General features: G+C 41.0%; 1 long non-coding RNA gene across 1 annotated transcript; it reads right to left on the bottom strand.

Moving 5' to 3' along the window:
* Positions 1–13,039: 13,039 nt before the first annotated feature.
* On the bottom strand, positions 13,040–22,692 carry LOC116439430. The gene is made up of 2 exons (XR_004238159.1): positions 22,462–22,692; positions 13,040–14,028 (listed from the first exon to the last, which is right to left on the bottom strand). It is a non-coding gene; the product is annotated as an uncharacterized LOC116439430 (long non-coding RNA).
* Positions 22,693–22,900: the final 208 nt, after the last annotated feature.

The following is a 22,900-nucleotide window of genomic DNA, read 5'->3' as shown; positions in this document are numbered from 1 at the left end:
TTGTATCTCGTGGTGATAAAAGTTTTAGCTAAAGAGGGTCCAGGTGCTTGATCTTGCTATCTTGACATCTTCCAAAATTACAGCGCTCACACCCCCCTCCCCTCAAAAAAAAAAAAAAAAAGAAAAAAAAAAAAAAAAAAAAAAAAGAAAAAAAAATAATTTTTAAAAATTGCTTCTGGTTTTTGATATTTTATCTCAATTTTAAAAAAACAAGCTGCTACTCCATCTGCTGCAGCAGAATACATTTACAGAGTCAAGCTGCATGGTCTACATGCTAATATCATTGTGTGAGCTGCACAATTACTGCTCAGAGACAGATTAGATCTGCACATCAAAAGGATCCTACACAATATGCCAATTTGAGGTGTTCATAAGGAGCAGTCGCTTTTACAGCTGGTGCCATGCCTATTAAAGGTTCTCAGGCACATTTGTGATATTAAAGATATCCCTCAATCTTGTCTGGTTATTTAGTGAGAGCTGCTTTTATATTAAATGTCACCTGACATACAGCTTCCTTGGCTGAAAGGGTGGAAGAAAAATGTACAGCAAAACTCATCAGGGAGATAAAATAATTTAATACCCCTTTCAGTCTTTGCCTTGAAGCATCCCTCCCATCCCCAGTTCTCTCAAACACAGAAGTTACTGTGTTTACTTGTTGAGTATACTCTTTTCTTTCTGTGGTGTTGCCTACTGATTTTTTTTCACCAGCATTTCAGTCCACATCATCTCTTATTCCCACACCAATTCTATCACAAGATTCTCAGCCAGCTACAAATATGACAATATTCACTGTGGAGACAGAGACTGCCCTGTGCCTATCAGGTTTGCAGGTCCTTGCACTACTACCTTTAGGCACATTTGGAAATGCCAACCCCCTCATTCACACCAGCCCAGAAAAAATTAAGCCTCATCCCATGTCAGTACATGGCAACAGGTGTGAATCACAACTACAGCATGTTCCATGCCTCTTCTGGCTAAAGTACTGGCCTTATATTTTTGGCCTCAATATTGATTGTAATGGCAGGTGGAGTAATTTATTCCTGAGTGTCTCAAGTGGTCAGAAAACCTTGGCTGCCATTTATTGACAGGAGATAGGAAAGTTAAAACTCACATCATCACGGAGGGCAACGACTGATGCTTCCCTTGTAGGGTCACTGTAATTTTTGCCTGGGGGCAGTTAACACACTTGCTGAAGGGTATCCCCCTGCTAATTTACTCATGAACAGATCAATATGTTGGCTGGGGGGCAGAGAAAGCTGTAGAGTTTGAGATAATTTTGCCCAACTACAGCTGCTGGACATGAAAAGGGTTGAAAAGATACCTGCCATCCATGTGGGAGATGCCTTCCACCTCTCCCAGAGGGAGTCTGAATGCAAAAACACAGTGCTTTTTGTTGAAGTATTGACTTCAGCCTGTCTCCATGGAGGCGCCTGCTGCCCAGGGTTGAGGCTGTCTCCAGCTCCACCTCGTGTGCCTGCCAGCTTGGGGGCCCCTCACAACTTCTTTACAGGCAGCCCCCAGTGCAGACCTGACTGTTTGTTAGCACTGGTTCTGATGCCTGTGATGGAGCAAATCAAACCCCAGCTGCCTTCCCACTACCATGTATGTGCTGGGAATGGGAAAGGGAATGTGCTTGGTGATGGATGTCAGAGAAGGGGGCTCAGCTGCTACTGGCTCCAGGCACGGAATACACACAGCCATGCAGGGAAGCTGCAGGGTGCAGTCACCACCACGCTTCACCAGCCTGGAACCCTGACACTGCCATTTCCCCTGGCAGCCAGCAGTGCCAGAAAGCCTCTCAGGCAGCACGCTGGCCTGAAGTGGGACATGAGCACTGCAAACCCCTTCAGACACGCTGTCTCCTTGCTTTCTGACCATACAGCTTTGACCTCAGTGCAGTTCCTCATCAACAACTAACACAGGTTCTCCATGAGCCCTGGGCTAAAAATTTACTGGGATGGGCATAAAGTATGACCTGCACTCTGGTGCTTTCCCCTTGAAGTGTTTGTGCTGCAAAATCAAGTGTTATTGATCCCTGCTTTAAAAATCACAGGGTGCAATAGGTCCAGCTGCTTGTAGGGTAGAAATATAATGTGAAATATAAGTGTCATTGCTGTTGAGTTATCACTTGTGAAGTGTGTGAGAGCAATAGGAGCAATCCCCACAGCTCTGAAAGCCACCATTGTTTTCTGAAAATGGAGAAACTCCACCTGCTTCACCTGTTTGATGGACAGGACTCTTCACTGGGAACAAACACAAGATGGCTGAGGTTGTTTCTTACACAAAAGCTCTTCCTGCCACCTCTCTGTGAAGGCTGGTCATCAAGAAGTTTAAACAATGTCCATGGTATTACAAGGGAGACCTTGGAATTACATGGTATTATGAGGGAGACTGGCTCCTTTCAGATCAACCAACAGCATGTTACAGAGGCCTCAGAGCAGACTCTGTCCCAAGTACCTTCCAAGCAATTAAAAAGCACTCTAATGAGGCATAGAGATTGCCACAGTAGGGTGTAGACAAGATTTCTTCCTCGTGGCCACTCGAGACAGATTTCAGATGAAGACCTCAAAGGAAGTGACACCAAAGAGAAGAAATAAAAGTATAAGCAAGCTGACCAGTGATCATATTCTTATCAAGGATGTCTAGGAAGGAAGAGGCAAGGGAAGATTAAATAAGGAGGGCAGACAAAAGGATACGAAACAGAAAATATTTACCACAGCATTTCAAGGAGGAAGGAAAAATAAACTTTACAAGCCAGAGAGCATCCCTGCAGAGCATCTGAAGGGATCACAGCTGGGTCCCATGTGCTATGTCTCCCTCAAATTTCTCTCTTACATATGTATTTAAGACCATCTGCATTCACTCTTTGCTATTTCAGAACTAGTCCAAAGAGCTCCCTTGAATAATACATTTTTTATCTCTACCAATATTTTAAAACAAAGCAGTTCTGCATTATTTTTTCCAATCTGTCTGCAGTTTAAATTCTGCCACAGCAGAATGTTTCAGCACAAAATGCATTTGAAATACAAAATTGTTTATGCTGCTTTTTCCCCCTTTCCAACTGAAAACAACCCAATGTACCCGTTGTAACGGATCTTTAAACACATTTATCATTAAAGAATCTTTCCAAGGAGTAAAAGCCAGTAAGTGGAACACAAATGGACCTTCCTTACAATATTTCCCCATGGTATGGCTGTGTACTAAAAAATATGCCAGAGGCTTACACCCTCTTAATAACATTTTCTTTGTGTTTGCGATGAATTAAATTTTCAGCTTAAAAAAAAAAATTAAAAGGAACAAAATCTTTAATTACTACAGTTAAGCAGACATTATTTTCTCAGCACAGGTCTCCCCACTGCCATTCATTAGGTAGGAAAACCCAAACAAATCTCTTCAGACTATGGAGCATTTCCAGAAAGAACTTGTCCTTTCCCAGTAAGGAGCTGAAAGACAGTTATTTCTCAAATGAATAGAGTCAGAAGAAGCTAAGAACATCCCCAAAACCCCAAGTTCAGTTTGTTCTAATTTTCATAGTGTCAAACAATGGTAAATTATTTGCCTGCCTACCTGGCACAGACACAGCCTTGTTCTCTTCTTACTGTGAGAGGCTGTAAAACACTCTGTCACACCTGTTTTTATAAATTCTCTGAATGCAAAAGTGTTGAAGAAAGGCCATATTGGCCATATTGTTATTGAGATGTCTTGTCTCTGGGGAAGCTCTTGCAAGCAGGGAATTTCTTTTATGACTCAATTTGTCCAGAGAGAGTGAATTGTGAATGGTTTTTTGATTGTCTGGAGTAAGAGTTTGATTTGCTTTTTCTGACTATCTCCCTACACAATAGATGCATTATGCTAACTTTACTAAGAATTCGGATTAAGAGAATATCTAGACTCCATGCCATAGATATTTCTTTTAGCAGGAATTTATTTTCAAGGCTTTAAGATTTGCCATTGTTTGAGGATAATAAAAAGTATATCCTTGACTTCCCCATTGGCTGTCTCAAAATAAAAGATTCCTGAATCTGTACTGACACTAAATACCCAGCCCATTAGTAAAAGAAAGAAGAGCTATGTGTATTTTTAGCTCTAAATTATCAATCCAAGGGCACTGTTATGAAAATGTAATTAAGTAGAACATGAGTATTCATTTCAGCTTTGGAATTAGCAAGAAACTGCACACCCTGCCCTGAAAAAAGTATCAATAATGATAGAGGATATAGGAGAATAATAACATCAGAACTATCAGTTAATAAAGGAGATTTGAGCAGGGTTTTGCCAGACCTAAGAAGCAGCTGTAGATGCAGAGGATAGCAAAACTGAACAAGCCTATTGACCCAGAGATGTAAAAGTGGCCAGGTTTTTCACAGTGTTGCACCTCTTGTAGTAATGGCTGTTGTAATAGTTTTATGGCCCATCAGAGAAAATTAATTTATCCAGGCTGTAAGCTGTAAACTTGTGATCCTTGACATTGTGACCTGAAAATATGTGTTTCATTTGCTGAAACTCTGTGCATCTCACGACTCACACTACTTCCAGTCTTGGCTCCATGCAGAACATAGCAAAGGCCTAATTTTACCCTCAGACAGGGACATGCAGACCTCAAAGACTTCAGACAGACATACCTGGCCATATCTGAACATATTCCAGCAGCCCCTACCACTTGCTCTATGTTGCAGATACATGTCTGTCCCCATCATGATCATCAGGGTAAGATTCATCAGTGAGAGAGAAAATTAATGATTAAAGGACTAAAACTTGGATAAGGAATCTTGTTTAAAAGAAATCACTTTCTTACAGTATATTTTTTTTGATTAAAGAATAATTATTGATTGAATTTTTTTTTTTTAAATCACAAAATGTCTCTGCAGTTGTAACAAAACAAAGAAATGGAAATGAACACATTTATAACAAGGATGCAGTCAGAGGAGGCCAGTTTCCTAAAACCTCCTTTTCCATAACCACAGCTGCATGAAATATGTAGGCAAAAGCCAGTGTTTTCTCCAGAAAACAATTTATATCTCGTTATGACAGTTAATTATGCTTACTGCTGCTTTTCAAAAAACCTTTAAAGGGAAGAAATCACTTATTCCAGAGACCTCAGCCTGACAGTTCTGACTGCATCGGCTCTTGTGTTGCGTTCATTGACGTCTTTGCATCTTTATTGTGCCTTTAACACACATTGACTTAATGTGGCAGACAAAGCTTAACTTCTCCCTGAATTTGCTCCAAAACATCTTTGAGAGTAATGGTGCAAAAAGAGCCCTCTCCCTCTGCATCCTCTCCCTCCTCCCTCCTCTGTGTGCACATGGCAGTGCAGGCAGACACATGTGCATCACTCATGCATGTGTGTAAGCAGCATTTTTTTATGCTGGGGTGGTGAGATAGTTTGTTAGCAAAAAATACCTCAGTGATTTGTTCAGATACTCGAGGGGCAATAAAAAAACCACATTATTATATGAAGATTTTGCTTTCATGCGTGCCCACACGAACTTTGTTTGGATGTGATGTTAGCAGAACCTGAATGCTTAAGAGTCTGCTTTTCAAAAAGATTTATTCCTGAGGCACATTTGAAAATCCCACTAGTGATGTGTGTCACCATTTACACAGTGAGAATATGGGATCTGCCCATTGCTGTTCAGCCTGCACCTGCTATAAAAGAAAATGCTGATTTAAAACCTTTAGAGCTCAAGTTTTCTACATGGTGAGTATACCTGAATAGTTCTTGCCTTCACCCTTTTTATTGATATTCTGCTACATGATAATATGACTACAAACCTACTCATGCTTTGTAAGATGCAGCACAGCTGTGACCTCAGACATTTGTGATAGAGACAACTAGGTGCTGAATTGGATGGTGGTGCTTCTGCTGGTAAGGGTAGAGTAATGTAAAAGGCAAAACCTGTAACGGGTCTCTGCTACCCCTTTTCTTACATCATACACAAGAGGAACAGAACTGTCATCAGTATTTTTAAGTCTTTGCTGTAGATACATAACTAGAAATTTCTGCCATTTTCAGGATTTATGTCTCTAAGTTGACTCCAGTTAATATTTTGCCATGCAAATATAAATATTATAGGTGATTATTTCTGCAAAACATGTTCATACCATTTTAACTGCCCTGTGCTTTGCCAGTGCAGGAATGACAAGTCCCCTGCACAGCTAAGCTCCCCTCTTAAGTCAACAAAATAAAACAAGACAAAGTGCAGGATAGCAGATCAATAGACAGAAAGCCTGAGGGTTGCTGGAAAAGAAGAAAGAGGGAAGAGGGGGGGATTTTAGTGATTTTAGAAAGTAGGAAGAGGAAATAAATAGGAAGAGGCAGAATAACAGATGTGTAGCACAGGGAAAAGCAATGCAGAGAAAGGAAATGTCAGAGGAGTGGAAGAAATTCAGCATGTAAAAGATAATGAGAACGAGCAAGAATGTAGGCAAGAAGAAACTTCCTCTAAAAATAGTTTAAAAATAAATGAACCTGGCCGTGGTCCTCACGGACTCAAGAACAGGGATGTTTCCATCCCAATCTTTAAAAGCCAAAACACAGCCCCATGTAGCTACTGTGAAGAAAATGAAACCAGCACACACCATTACCCTGGGCAGCTTCAGTCAAGTGGTTCCTCTGCATTTCGATGTCTACACTGAGTCAGACACATCCTACTGCTCATGGCTAAGTTACACAGAGACATGGCAATTGCCAGCCTATTGATCAAAGATGATCCACTCCCTACTCCCTACTTGCCAGCTTGAGAATGACAGGAGACACAAATAAAATAAAAATCACACATCACAGTATATTTCTTGAAGGCAATCAAAAATCCATATGAATTATAGAATATAGGACTGAGCTAATATAAATTAATCAGAGACACCATTCAAGCCTTAGCAGGTAGCACTGTTGCTTCAGTCCAGATTCTCATCATACTTTAATAATTTTTAATGCAAACAAGACCTCATGTAATCGCTTGCTCGCAAAGCTGTCTTCTGGTTTTAGGGATCAGGTCTTATTTATACAGGGAGGGAACACTGGGGAAATTGAGATCAACAAGGACTTGTGGAAGGAGGCAAGCCCTCCTTTTAAAATCTCTCTGCTGGAAGGCACTCAGCGCTCCCAGCGCTTGTGGGAGACCACTGAAGCTAGGTCTAGTTTCCAAGGCTCCCACAAGACTCAGGACTCTGTGGGGCAAAGTCTTGGATGGATCTGTTTCACAAGGAAGAGCTTTGAGATAGAAAACTGCAGCATCCAAGTAACCTCAGCAGACGAATGAAAACAAGCAAAGGCTTCTCCTGAGTGCCCTGGGCACTGGACTATTTGTTCTTGGGTTTGAAAAGCATTTTAATTTCAAGATTAAGACAAAAAAACAGACACTTGATGACAGGACCAGGCACCCATTTGCACCCATCAAGAATCTGTCCCTTAGGTCCAAATTAATTCCACAATTTCCTCAAGAGAATCTAGAATTAACAATGGATTTTAAAGATTAATCTTTTCAGTGCAAAAAAGGAGCACAAGCTGTAATGCCCTGGAATAACTTTAAAGGAGTATTATCCACAAGTTTTTAAATTTTATTATAGTATCGTTTTCCACTAGTATATTTAAATTCTATATGTATTCTCTAAAACTTGAAAAATAAGCTATACATGAAGACCACAACTAAGGAATAGGTGGCCAAATATGGCTTACCAGGCTAGACTGGGGCTGCTCTTACTACTCTGATAGCTCTGACTATCTGGAATTCCACTCTGGGGGTCCTTGAATAGGGTGGGGAGAGGGGCACCTCAACAGAGCTCTTTAGCCCATATTAAGGTAAATGTCAGAAGAATCAGCATGAATTTCCTTTGTAGAATAAAGGTAGGTTTCTGCATGGGGTATTTCCAACATATTAATCACACTGTGATTATATAGAGAGCATGATGGGAATTGGTTTTAGCTGATACCAACTATTTAGCTATGCTGGTGTTTTAGCTTTCCATCAAAATTAAAGGAAAGAGAGGCAGCCCTTGAGAGTTACACACACCCCTTGCTCAGACACTGCTGTTAAGACAGGATGGAATACCTCTGGATGCTTCTCACTCCCTGCCAGCTTCAGCTGGAAGCAGGACCATTATTTTGAGAGCTTCTGAACATGAATACAGCCCAAACAATATATTTGTGCTTTAATGAGGAGTACAACCACAGTTCAATCTTTTTTTTTGCTAGTGGGTCTGTATCTTGTATCCCAGTATCTTGCTGGGAATACACAGTCCCATGTCAGAGAGGCAGTGAACCACTCAAACTGAACTGGACCCTGACTGAAAAACCCACAAATCAAAGGGTTGAGCTGTTTGCCAGGTCTGGGGAGCTGCAATCCAAGCATTGTCCCATTAAATCGGATTACACTCAAACACATACACAGAGGCATGCAGCTTTCAAGCACTCATTTCACACAAACCAATTAATATTATCCTTCAGTATTTTCTTCCCTCAGAAGAAAAGGTTAAACGTCCATTTGACTGACACACATCCCAGCCAGAACACCAGAGTAACACAGAAATATGAACAGAGAGCATTTAACTGTATATTTTAAAGTCATGCCTAAAAATGTAGCCATAGAAGTGCACTTGAAAAACAGCGAGGTGAGTCAGACACCCAGCAATTACACTGTACTTAAAATGAGTGAGAGGGTTGCTGCTGGGAGGTCATGAAAGATCATTTTGTCAAGCAGTGTTAAATGAAGCAGTTGCCTTGTGTCGTTCTTCTGAGCTGCTCTGTGGAACACGGGATCTAGTCATTTAAAGGTGATGTGAAGAATAAGGCAGAGGGTTTTCAGAAGAAAAGCCTGGCTGTGTCCATTTGCTTCCATTTGCAAACGCATGGACAGGGAAAGATGAAAGATGCCTTTGCACGTCAGTCAGAGCATCTCTGCAGGCTCCAGCTCTCTGCTGAAGGGGGAAGAGAGACTCTGAGGCTCTTGGCCAGGATCTTTGCACAGCAGTGAGGCTCGATTTCATGCGCTGAAGTTTAATTCTGGCATCCGCTGACAGGCAGGGGTAGCCTGGATGTTGAAGATGTCCCAATTCCACTACTGAAGTTGTGATGCATTATCAAAGTCATGATGCAGCTTATAACCCAGATAACTCTTTATATGGAATGAGATGTTCAGAATGTACAAGGACTGCCCTGGTGGTTCCATCCCCAAAGTTTTCTTCAGCATTTTCATCTGAGCTCATCATTTTTTCTGTCTGCCTTTACTCTGAACATCCTCAGCATGAGATATGAGAGCAATAGGCAGGAGATGTCCCTTGTCCCCTGAATGAGATTATTATTTGAAATACAGATTGATTAGACCAAGCTCCTGCAACCTTGATGTGAACACCGTCTATGGTTCCTGTGCTGTGTGCTCCATTTTGGCTGGTTCCCTGATCCAGCTATGGATTTGTTGACCCTGTGTCCTGTATTCTGGGGCTTCCAAAATTCTTGGTGTTCCCCAAGAGTCTTCTTCTTCGTGCAGTACAGATATACTTACCATTCCTTCATCAAACAGCAGCACACAAGAGCTTGGCACTATTTTTCTTGGAATAACACTTACACATAATGTAGATATGGCCATTGTCCCAAGAGGCAAGAATCTGAGTGCTGCTGATAGCAGTGAGAAAAAGATGTCCAGTGAGAAAGTTACCCTCTGGCACAGTTTAGCATATTTAAACATCACTAACTTTATGTTGAATATTCACAGAGCTTAAAGAGCCCCCAGGTGCTGAGCTGACCCCTGAGTTTGTCCTTTGTGACTGCAGTGGAAGCACACGATAGCATTTGCCCTTTAATGGGATTCCAAAAGCCTTTACAATCCTTTAATAAAAAAAAGAAATACAATCAACAGAAAATAAAGCTGCATTTTCAATTAACGAGGACAATTACTTCTAATTGTAAAGCTCATACATTTTTTAAACTAAGAGATATCATTTTGCCTTAATTGGTAGGTGCGGTGAATAGGCAATTAAAAAGGCATTAAGTTTGGACCCACAGATAACGAGGAGCAAATTTGTGTCCTGAGCAGATTACAGTTGTGAATGTGTCTCTGTTGTCACTTTAAAACCAATAAAGGGGCTCCCTGGGCATATTTCATGGTTCCTCCATTATTGCCACTGAAGATAAGATATCAGCATTTCCATTACAGACAGTTGGGTTTCAGGGGGAGTTGGCTAAATGATCCTGCAGACAGAAGTGTGCCATCACTCAGCCCAGGAGAGCTGAGTATGGTTTTAAAAACACTGGGTTGCTTTTTGCTCCCGTTAGTCATGCAGTGCCTGCCCTCTGCATCCTGGTGGATGAGCCCCAGCAATTAAACAGTGGTGGGGACCGTATTGGTTCTGAAGTGCAGATTATCTAATGGAAATCCCTAACAGAAGTGTGCCCCTTTATCCCCTCACACACACTGATGTGTGCTGTGTCTGCTGCTGGCAATTGCACAAAGCTGACAGCAAAAAAGGAATTTCTCACTCTTTCCCCTGGTCTCACTCCTGCAAACACTGAGCATATCAGCCAGCTTTACAGAGGAACTGGCTACCCCTTGAACTGAAGCAGATAAGCCCTGGAGAGCTATGTTCGTTTCTGCTACACAGCATCATCATGGGACAAATTTACATGTGAATCCATTTGTGCTGCTATGTATCTGCAAACCAAGAATGACATATGCAAAACAACAGTCACAGCTGAATGGACTTCGCAAACTGGGAGAGCTGTATTCCAGTTCCGTTCCTCTTGTTCATTTAAATCCTGTCTCTTTCCAACACTGCCTCAGTCAAGGAAACTGAGGCTCTCTGAGGGCATTAATAAGAAACACAATTTGTGATTCCTAGAGATTAGTGGAGGCTGAAAGGATTGTTAGTGTAAAATGACCTCCAAGACCAGAAGTTTTGGCTGTCCGTCATCGTCTCAAGCTGGAGGGGTAGCAGACAGGTGGAGAGGTGAAACCTAGGCCTTGTTCATGACAAGTGTTCAAAAAGCATTCACAATAGATGCTTGAAGAGCCAAGCTGTAGTCCCTAAACTTTCCCCAGCAGTAAAGCTAATTTGGATTAGAAAATTCTTCTAGTTACTACTCTGTTCATACAGCCCAGGGAATTTTAATAATCCCTAAAGTTAATAGCAGACATCATTATACACACACAGGACAGTCAAAGCAAAAACAAACCAGAAGCTGACATTCTTTTTTTGTTGTTGTTAGATCTGTACTCAGGAAAGCAGAAAGCACATATTTCATTATTGTGATTCATCATACACATAAATTTATTCCATTAAGACATCTTGACTTGAGCTGCTTTCATGCCTGGAGCTAAGACAGCAGAGAGCTGACTAAAAGTAAGACTGATCAGATGCTTAAAGGTAAGTCTATCTAAGCACCTGGCTGATTTGGGGCTTTTAATGAAATCATTCATGGAAACCCAGTTCATTAGGCTTTAGTCTTTATTGATTTCTTGCCAGAACAATTTATAGAGTTGCAGAACTCACAGCTTCCTGCAAAGATTCTTGTAGAAGTAGTAGAAGCATGAAATTCAGAAAGGGTCCTCATTCTCATGGATGAGCAACTCTGGCTCCTGCCAGTCCCCCAGAAAGCTCATTTAGTTCTCCAGAGGAGGAGAATTAGGGATGTGGACCCAGGAGCAGCTCACAGGTCAGCCTTACCTTGGTCACAGTGGCCCCTAACCTGGTTAATGGATGCTATTGTCTGGAGCTGTGAGAGCTGCCATGACAGACCAAAACAGGGCAAAGCAGTGGCTTTGTTTCAGGGGCTCTCAGCAGTCCAGTGAAAGTATAGCTACAAGTATGGCTGTAATATTGATCTTTACAAATACAGATAAGGTCGCTTCTAAAGCCCATTTGCACAGTTCAGACTTCTAAATGTTTTCTTTCTGCAACATCCGAGGCAAACTTCATGCTAAAGGCCCGAACAATTTCTGTACAGATGAGATCTTTGGTAACCAAAAGCTCTAACTTATTTATTCAGCAGAGAGACCTAAACTTTGGCTGGTTTTGCTAGATGGCATTTGTGGCACTGTGCTGATGGCTGCCCTAGTTTGCACTCTCAGCTCTTTGCTGAAGGACATTGTTCATTTTGCACTTCACAGCACCCATCCCAGAAGCTCCCTGGTGCCACAAAAATCTGAACCAGCAGGTCCCTCTGAGAGCCTCAAGCAAAGTTTCATGGTGATGTATCTAACCTGTAGACACAATGTGGTGACCTCTGAGTTGCTTGCAGACCCAGATGTTCCCAAAGCTGCGCAGGAAGCAAAGTGTGCCCATGCTGCACTGGGTATTCCCCTGCCTCTGGATGACTTCAGTATCCACAATGCTGCTTCTGAAAGGAAGATCCTGAGATTGCAGACAACTTCCAGCCACAATCTCTCCAGAAAGCACCTGCCAGCAGCTAAATCTCTCCAAGAGAGACTGAGAAACAAGATGGGAATGGAAATCAGGATTCAAAGTCAGGTCTGATGCAACTGAGGAGCAGAAACAAAAAACTTCTTCACCTAGTGATGGGAAGCAGTAGAAATTCCTGCTTGATGCATGGGCAGGGGGAGCTTGGAAGTGCAGAAGGGCATTACACCTCTTGATTCCACAGCCACCAGACCCAGGGCTGTGGACCATTGCCAAGCTGTGCAAAGGGAGGAAGGAAAACAACAAATATTAATAACAAGTGATATGAATGAACTGTGTACATGAGGAGGGTTGATATTACTGAGAACGCTCCCTAGGGCTCAAATGAATTTGGGTCTTGCATCCATCATTTCCCATCATTTTTTGGGTAGATAGGTAGATGCAGCACAGATGGAGAAAAGAAATTGCAGGGCTTCAGTCACAGAGCATATCAGTAGAACTGGTAGGGAATTTTCTGTTTAGAGGCTTCTGACATCTCAGGAGGTACAAGTTCATCAGAACAGAAAGCTCACTGGACTTGAAACTGGACTTGATATATAATATTTCTCTGTGCTATCAGAGAAAGGGCAAATGATAAAACTCATTTTACATTGTATTTGCAACTTAAGTTCAAAAGCATTTCTATAAATGAGGATTTTATGACACTGAATTTTATTTATATATCTGAAAAGAGTACTCCAATATTAAGGAGATGAAAAAATATTTACCTGAGAATAGTTGGTTTTTACAATATTAAAATATTCCATGTGCAGCAACCCGAGTAGGCCAAGAGACTATTTCATACTTGGGTTGTGAGATGCATAAATACGATGCATTACATCAGGGAATGTTAAGATATATTTATAATTTGAAGGACTTTAGAGACTGTTTCAGTGTGGAAGATGAGATACCAATAAAAAGGGAAGTAATCTTGGAGAGAGCTGTGTTGTATCCCTCGGAAAGCAAGGCAGCAAAAGATAAACTGTGACCACAGGCACACACTTAGTCGTCTTCCTTTATAAATATGTATCAGCTAAAAACAAGTACATCCAGTACATCTGTCTCAATATGTGTGTAAAAACCTAATCAATATGAAGGATTACAGAACATGGGTTTGGTCTGGTGAATGCACAGATGTTGAGATATATGAATATATTAATAGAAGCCCGGGATGGTAACGAGTGCATGGATACAGCTATAAATACACAGGCGTGGGCTGCTTGCACTGATCTTTGCCCTTAAGGGCAATGCTGAAGCAGCAGTTTGCCACTGCTCTTCCTGACTGGTCACTGCTAATCAATAGCCTTATAAATCAGTGCATTTAGGGCACTGCCAGTCTGATTCCTCATGTAAACACTCGTCAGGTTCAGTTAATGGCCAGCCAGGTCTGCTGCTCTCCCCTTGCCTTCTCCTGATGCAGCACGGAGCCCAGGCTGCATTAAGTGTGGTAGCTTGAGTTGTTCTTCTCTTCCAGTGGTAATGAAGGAAAGAGAAAAGCATCACTGCCTCCTTTATCAGTGGGGTTTCTAGACTTGCTGCGCTGCTCCTCACTCCGCTGGCCTTGCTCCCAGCTCACTTCTGTGTAATCCACAGGGAAGGTCTGCCTTGGCGAGAAAAAACCTCATCTGGAGGAGGAGCCTGTGAAAATGGATGGGAAATGATGTAGTGAACCACAGGCATGGACAGACCAACAGAACAAATATGCCCTTACAGATTAATGCACACACTAAAACACAAGAAACAAAAGGAATAACGAAAAACTGGAGAGAGACAGAGAGAGGGAGGTAAAGTTAGGAGGGAAGTCCCTCGAGGGTCCATCCCAGAGTTTGTTCAGCTCAGCATATTCATAAATGGTTTAGGGAGAAGAATAAATAACAAAAAACTATTCAGAACAGTCAATTCTGTGTGATTTCAAAGACTCAGAAAAGGAGCTCACAATGCTGAATGACAGGGTGATAAGATTGCAGTTGAATTTCAATACTAATGAATACAAATTAATGCATTTGGGGGAAAAAAACATAACCACACATACAAAATTATAGGTTATAGAAATTAGAGAAAGAGAAGAAAAGGATAGGAGAGATCTGTATAGGAGCAGTGCAGACAAGAAAGGTTGCAAATCATTATTCATGATGCCCAAGAAAAAGCCAGTGTGAAATGCAATGATCAGAAGGAAGGTAAAAAAACCCAAAACCAACAGAAATTATTTTTTATGCACTTTATAATTAAATTGTGTAACTCATTGCCACAGGAAATTGTAGAGACAAAAGCAAAATCTGGTTCATAAAAAAAGTTTAATCTCACTGATAGAGAATATGTCATTGCAGATGAATAGTGGCTCAGAAATTCCTTGAACTGCTGTTTGCCAGGAGCTGGTAGGATATACCAGATAAAAATAGTTTCCCATACAACCTGTTAATCCTCACCCAGGGGAATCACTGATTAAAAACAGAGAAAGTATTGGACACTACCTGCTTTTAATCTAGCCCAGAATGCTGGTTCTTATATATTTAATAACAATATTCTTACCTACTTTGGGGAAAAAAAACAAACCACAAGACCAAACTTACATACATTTCTATGAAAACTAGAGAAGGTGTGGAAATAATGGGATATACTACTCTAAATTTCCAGCCTATGGAAAAAGGGATTATTTCCCTCACTTTCCTACTCATTGGGATAATATCCATATCTTAATCAGCATCTCTGCTTCCCCATCACCCTGACTTTGCCACAGACTCAATTGTTCCAAGCTGGCAGCTTGCCTGGCAATATAGGGACTGTCAGCCATGAACAAAAAATGTCCTGCTTGTCAACAGTGATTCACAGCGTGGCCTTAACCATATCAGAAACTCAATCCAGCTCCAAAATACAAAAGCTGTTTCATGAACGGTAAAGCTTAAGAAAGACTGTTTTCTTGCAGTCAGGTTTTCTGCCTTCTTTCCCATGCTCCCCAACCAGTACTTCCAGTTCCTTCCAGCAGAGCAGTTTGGGGCTCTTGTGACATGGCCAGTGGGCACTGGCTGGGTAGCTCTTACCCCCAGGATATACGAGGTCATAAATGCCTCTTTAAGTGGGTGTCCCCTTGTTCCTTCTTTGGTCTCCCTTTGGTCTCCCCCTTCTTTGGTCTACCCTTTGATTCCTTCTTCTTTTGTCTTCTATTTACCTAAGTATCAAAAGGTATCATTAAGGTCTTTAATTCTCACAGAATCATTTCGGTTGGAAAAGACCTTTAAGATCATCAAGTCCAAATGTTAACCCAGCACTGTGAAGCCCCCACTAAACCATGTCCCTAAGTGCCATGTCTACATGTCTTTTAAATACCTGTAGAGATGGTGATTCTATCATTTCCCTGGGCAGCCTGGTCGAGTGCTTGACAACCCTTCTGATGAGGAATTTTCCTGATATCCAATCTAATCCTCCCCTGGCATAACCAGAGGCCATTTCCTCTTGTCCTATCGTTTGTTCCTTGGGAGAAGAGATTGACCCCCACCTGGCTACAGCCTCCTTTCAGGTGGCTATAGAGAGTGATAAGGTCCCCCCTGAGCCTCTTTTTCTTCAGGCTGACCACCCCAGCTCCCTCAGCTGCTCCTCACAGGACTTGTGCTCCACCTCCTTCACCAGCTCTGTTGCCCATCACTGGGCAGACTTCAACATCTCAATGTCTTTCTTGTAGTGAGGGGCCCAAAACTGACCACAAGATCTGAGATGTGACTTCATCAGTGCTGGCAGGGACAGAGTCACGCCATCATTGGATGAAAATGGCCACCTGCATCAAAAGCTGTAGAAGGGGAACAGACAGAACAAAAGCTCCAATAAACAACTTTGATTCCAAGACAAAAGGGTCACAAAAGGTGTCACATATCACTCTTTGTCTGCAGAGCTTATGAAAATTCAACCTCAAGGGACAGTCATTAAAAGAGAATCCCAGTGTGTATTAAAGGAAGTCCACCATTTTCCCTAGTAAAACAGATAGGAAAAACAGCTTCTGGGTCATTTTAATTTATAAGAACATATTAGAGAGCAAAAGGGCTTTGCTAGAGGTGCCCAAACTTTTAAACATTTTTGGTGTTTTCTGTTGCACTGTGAAGAGGGATAGCTTCTCCCTCTGCAGCATCTGATGAAACAAGAGACAAACCCAACCACAGGATGGAAACAAATTGCAGACCCCACCCAATTACACAGTTCAAATTCTTAAATCATATAAACTGCAAGTCAGGCATTTCAGTTCAGTTTAGTGGAGAACAAGGAGAAGAAAAAGATTCTTTGAGAAAACTCATTTTGTCTGAAAGCGAAACATTGCCAGCTAGCCATGAGCTGCAAGTTCAAACACCTTTGCTAAAAGCCTCTATTCATTTGCAGTTTATTGGATAGCATTAAGCTGCCCATTCTGGTTATATTCTCTTTTTTTTTAAATGCTTGGAACAGTGAAATATAAGAAGATTAATCATATGCAATATATATTCATTAGGTAAATTTCAGATGATGAATCAAATAGATTACTTTGCCTAAATATTTCTCATAAAATATCAGCGGGCATCATATTTAATAAAAATCACAAACAAGTGGAGACTGATTGCCCTGCACACAAAAGCAATATAAAATAAGCACCTTCATAAGCAACAGTTTCACCACTTACCTCCACAAGCTATTCATATATACAATCCATTTATAACAGCAAACTGGGGTTGGGTTTTGCCATTTTACAATTATGATTCCCTCAAGAAGAAGACAATATGAAACTTTATGGTAACTTCTCTTTTACTTAATACTGCACATAAATTATTGTCAGGTCACAGGGAGCAAATAACCAGAGTAAGTCCCATTTTCTTCCCATTCCTTCTTGTCTCCTTTTTTTTTTTTTTTTTATTTTTTTTTTTTTTATTACTGCTCCTTTTGAGAAATATTTTCCATGAGAACATTTCCTTCCACATTAAAATATAATCACTATTTGGGGGGAAAACATGGGCTATAGGTCAAGTTTTACTGCTGCCTGTTAAGAGACCAGTCACTGCTATGGAAGAGTATAAAATCAGCTATACTGCAGAATCAGTACAGCACTGAACCAAATGAAAATAAATTATTTGAGAAACCAGTGCACAGTTTGTTGGAGCAACATAGAGCTTTACCATAAAAGCCTCTTTTTCACACAGGTGAAAGCCTGAGAACAGTCAATCCCTTGAGGAACAACATGCAAGGCTGCCCAGAGCTGGCAAGCACTGGAGAAGAGGAACACCTACCCCCAGTTCCCTCACTGTAAAGAGAAAATCTAATATAGTCAGTGTCTGTAGGACACTGTCTTTCCTCCTGGAGTAATGCAAGGCACAGGGGTCAACATCCAACACTACCTGGAGCTGTCTAGCCTTTGGAATTTTTATAAATCCTTGTACATAAAATTTCAGGGCACATTTCAGAACAAAAATACGAATTAATGGAGAAAGGGGTGCTAAATATAAAGATGCACCACTTCTGGATAAGGAATTTGCTGAGTCACATATCAGAGGCTGGAAGAATGTGCTGGGAAATATCACTCTGCATTTCTTGCCTCTACTATTGCCCACTCTGAGAGAGTACTGAGCAAGATGAACCTCTGCCCTGACCTGCAGCTGTTTAATAGTTGATCATTCTCAGTCTAATCTAAGCTAAAAATATGCTTCATATTTTTCATCAAATACAAGTAGAATCTTGAGTACAAATAACCATGTGTGTCTGGTACAATGTGCTCTAGGAAGAACTCCAGAAAATCAGGCAGTGAAGGAGAATGAAGAGGGAAAAGTTGGGTAAAGAAAAGTTGGAAGCTATGGGATGCAGAACACACCTAATTATCCCTAATGACAAATGTAGTAGAGTCAAATGCAAGGTCACACCACTTACTGAAAACAAGCACTGATACCACCCTGAGCTTGTCAGTGCTGTGCATCACTTTTACTGACGCAGTCTGACAGTTTGCTGAGGAGAAGAGAGTGTTTTTTCCTTCACTGACACAAGCAGCCCAGCAACAGGGCTTTAAGGAGAGACAATGAAGACATGTTCTTGTCAGAGATTGCACTTCACAAAGGCCTTTAAGAGACTAGGATTCTTAAAAAACTGCCTTTCCCATGATTGGTCTACACTGTGTGGTTTTTGCCTTATAGAGAAGACTCTTGAATGTGAGAGCCTCAATGGTTTAGCTCTATTTTTCCAATTGTGTTAATAGAGAAGAGTCCAGGGTACTAAATTAATACTGAGTCAAGAGAATAATTAGTGCAAACCTTCATGTGTGTCCCCATCAACCCAGGGAGTTGTACAATTCACAGACACATCACAGAGCACACTAATGGCTAACAAAGTCTCCAGCGGTGCTTTAAAGATTTACACCAGCTAGCCTGTAGTTTCTGAGCTTTGGTCTTTTGCTTTCCAAATGAGTGAGGTTTTCCCATAGGAAAGAAAGCAGGAAATAGGAAGTAGGAGTTTAGGAGGTGGAGAGAAAGAAAGACACTGGATTCCTTCTGTCAGAAAAAACTCAACAAAGCTCTCAGAGCATCCATGAGGACCCACAGGCTGAACTGCACCAAACTGCAGCTTGTGTTCAGAAGGGATTGAGCTTCAAGACTGCTATTTTGCCCACCTTGCTCTGCTGTCTGTATTTTATTGCTCTATCAACAACCTCTTTCTCTTTTTCCTGTGCCTTATTATTAAATCCCCCCCCTCCTAAATCTACCCACGAACATAAAATATTCTGAAATGGCATCATCCATCTTACCAAAAGGATGAAATTCTACCATTTGAATTAAAATCAGGAAAAATAACATGGATTCTATCTTTTCAGGCTGAATTACTGCTCTAATCCATCATGCTGGCTACATGGTAAATGATGGCCCAGAACTCTGGGAGACCACTTGATTAGCTTTTAATTACCCATCACACTGATGCTGTGATAAGAGACATCATAGGTTCTTGATTTCTACACGAATCACATGAATGGCTGTGATTAACACAAATGCTGAGAGATTAATAAGAGTGGTTTTGGAAGAGATTATGATGATATATTCTCAAATAGAAGCAAGAGCAAGCCATGATTTGTGGGTTAAATTACAATTTTGCTTCCTCCCCCTCAAAATTGTAGTGCCACAGAGCCAAGTAGTGTATTGCCTTGCATGCTCTTACAGCTATTTGCATTTGTAGTAGGCACTTTACAGCTGGTTTTTAGGGGAGAAGTGGCTGCATCACAACAAGGTGCTGGAGAGTCAGCTTCAAAATGTGCATAACTGGTATGAATATCCCATAACAACGTTGTCCTTCTTCTGCCTCGGGAGCCATGCCCTGCAGGATAATCTGCAAAATATGAATACGACAAATGGACAGACGTGCAAAAGTATAAAGGAAGATAAGGAAAAAAAATACGCCAACTTCTTGTCAAACCAAGTGGCATTATCAGTTATTAACTTGACTTATTATGTCACAGTGGTGGGAAATCTGTTGAGGAAGGCAGAAGCAGGAATAACAAAAGGAAATACTGCATTGCCCAGCTGTAAATACAAAAATAAAAGCAAGCTGATGTTATTTTTTCATTTCTTCCCCAGGTACCACACTTTTTGACAGTGCTGAGATTAACAACCTTCATCTCAAAATGTGTGGCTAGCCTTTGCACTCAAAATAACACTCTCTGGTTTCATTCCCTGGTAGGTCTTGATAAGACTTCTGCAGAATTTTTGATGCAGAGCATTATCGCACTGCTGTGGTATTGATTGATCCACTGTGATATGGGCAGGAGGTGCTCACACAGGCTTGAAATCCCCTGATTGGGCTTGCAAATAGTTCCCCAAGGCAAGATTTATGCTACTGAGATGCGAAGAAGTAAAGCAAAGTTCACAGGGATTTTAGAGATATAATTCCAACTCCTAAACTCTTTGTATATTTAAAAACATATGTGTAAAAAATACATATATTATTTATCTTCTTAGTTCACAAACACCGTGTCACTGGGGATATCTCAGTGATTTAGGGGGAAAAGCTAATCTTTCTGCTTTTCATAACACAGCTGTCAGTTTTCCCAGGCTGTGTACTACAACTCATTTCAGGATCACTCTTAATTGGCACCTGAGAGAGAGCTGTAGTAACTTGATTTGATGCTACTCTTTGCCAGCAGACAGTACAGAGCAGCCTGTGAGCTCGGAGAAGAGATTTGTACTGGCTGAAACCACCAGCTCAGGGCAGCTGCTGTACATCAGAGCACAAAACCACATCCAAGAAAGGGGACACAATCAAGAGAAAATTCAGACAGAAACAAGCCATGCAGATTGCAGAAGACTCAATTTATTTGCGGGGGTTTTGTCCTACTAGAAGTTGCAGACAATGACAGCTGCGACATTTGACTTATACAGTACCAACTTGGCTTAGTCACTGACTGAACAGTACTGCATTTCCCTTAATTCAATCACTGAATTGGTTTCCTCCAGACTGAATTTTTTTTATTATTATTGCAAATTGGTCTATACTCCCAGTTCTCATATTCTGTCAGAGCTCACACTGTGATAATAGCAACCATGAAGGTGCAAGTGCTGTTCATTATAGAAGAATGTAAGTAGGACCTAAATTATTCTCCCATATTAGTGATGTATTAATTTCCATTAGTTACTAATTACCAGTAGTTAGCATTTTTGGGCTCATGCAAAGAGACAGCATGAAGTTCCTGAATCTCCTATACAACTTGGCATGTGAAAGGAGCCCTGCTGTAACTCAGCTCTAATCTAGAGCTGGTGGGAAATACTATAGTCTGTGACTTCAGCCTCAGGAAATACCAGGACATCAAGTTCTGAATGTTTCTATAAAACTGTCCTAGAAAAAAATATTCCAATGAAATACATCCTCCCTTATCCTTTCAGATTTGAACTTTGCTCTGTTCCAAAGTGGTTCCATGATAGTACTTAGCAGCAGGTACATGTACCGCACACCACTGGGATAAAAGATGCTCAAGGAAACAAAAAATTATATGCTATTATCCAAATTTGTTGCAGATACAGTCACACTCTCCCTGGACACTGAACCAGCCAGAATTACAGTGAATATGGTTAACCTATCTATAAACTAAGTATGTTCTGCCTTTCCGTGGGAAGAATTGATAAGACTGTCCCCTTGGAGAAGCAGCCTGTAAGGGATGTGATGCAGACCACAGAATAATCAACTGCATAAGAGATAAGAAGCAACTGATTATGCAGCTCCTCTACAAAAAGGATTTGCGGTTTTTAGAGGATGAGGAAATAAAGAGAAGTAAATGTCAAACTTCTTTAAAAAGAGAAAAAAAAAAGGAAGAAAAACATAAAATAACTCCTGAAATACAAACAGAATTTCTCCTTTGCAACTCAAAGTTGGCCAAATGACTAAGAAAACACTCTTCTGCTTTGAGCATCACAGTTCAAGGAATGCATGGATCAGAGAGAATAGAGAAAAATAACAGCAAGAGCTCTAGAAAATGTGACTTATAGGAAAGGCTTGGGGCTCAGTTCAGTTTGGAAAAAGGAGACAAAGAAAACAAACATCAACAACATAAAAGATACACACAAGAAAAAAATATATTAATAAGCTGTTCTTTATGCCTGCTGTAGCTAGGAGATAGATATTCAAAAGCTGGAATAGACTGTAAGGAGGGGTTTAGACTGTCATCATTACAGGTTTCTAAGAAAATGGTAGCTAAACTTCACCCTGAACCAGAGAAAAAACATCATTCCTTGTGTCAGCTTCAATAAGCACATGTCCATTTGTCCAGCAGAGCCATTGTCCTTCAGATCCAAAGCAGACAGAGCAAACCACTCTAGTCTTGTGCTAGATAAATGTTCCTGCCTCTTTGTAAAGATTGGTCTGAAACTGCTAATTAACCTACATTTGTGAAACACTTCAAGATGCTTTAAAATATGAAGGTGGGCGTGGAGCATGGAGGAAAGCAGATAGAATAAAGAGAGAAGCAAAAGAGAACAAAGCCAACAAACCAAAGAGAACAAATAGTAGGTTGAGTTCTGCTCCTGTGAGTCGTGCTGGAAATCCAGGGCAGTTTTCTGTGGGGCCACACAGCTGCAATTAGCAGAAACAAATCACCTTTTCTGTTGCACAGACTTGTTAAGGATGTCATTTGCATGATTAGCATCCAGCTACTCTTGCCCAATCCAAGCCTTTACAGACCAAAGGAAGTAGCCTCTCCATGAGGTGTCTCAGTGTCTGGTGGATGTCACAGTCTTTCAGCTGCATGATCTGAATGTTGATCACGGGGGAAGAACGTTGTTGGGTAGGGCAGAGAAACAGAAACAAAATTACCTTTTTAACAAGAGGTTTAAGGTGAATCCAAACTGGATTAGGATGTTCTAATGCACATTTTTTCTGGTTCAGCTGAAGGAGAGTTGGTCCTTTAAGAATTTTTTGTGGGGGGAGGCAACTCTCACAGTCTGCTATTCATGTACCTCAGAGTATTTCAGGTTAGATAATTTGTGAATTCATATTTCTGCTTCTTTTTTTATGAGTTTCTCATTGCATTCTTTAT

Source organism: Corvus moneduloides, chromosome 1, assembly GCF_009650955.1.
Source record: "Corvus moneduloides isolate bCorMon1 chromosome 1, bCorMon1.pri, whole genome shotgun sequence".
NCBI classification, from domain to species: domain Eukaryota; kingdom Metazoa; phylum Chordata; class Aves; order Passeriformes; family Corvidae; genus Corvus; species Corvus moneduloides.
Note: the sequence above shows the minus strand (reverse complement) of the source record. Positions and strands in the feature narration are given on the sequence as shown.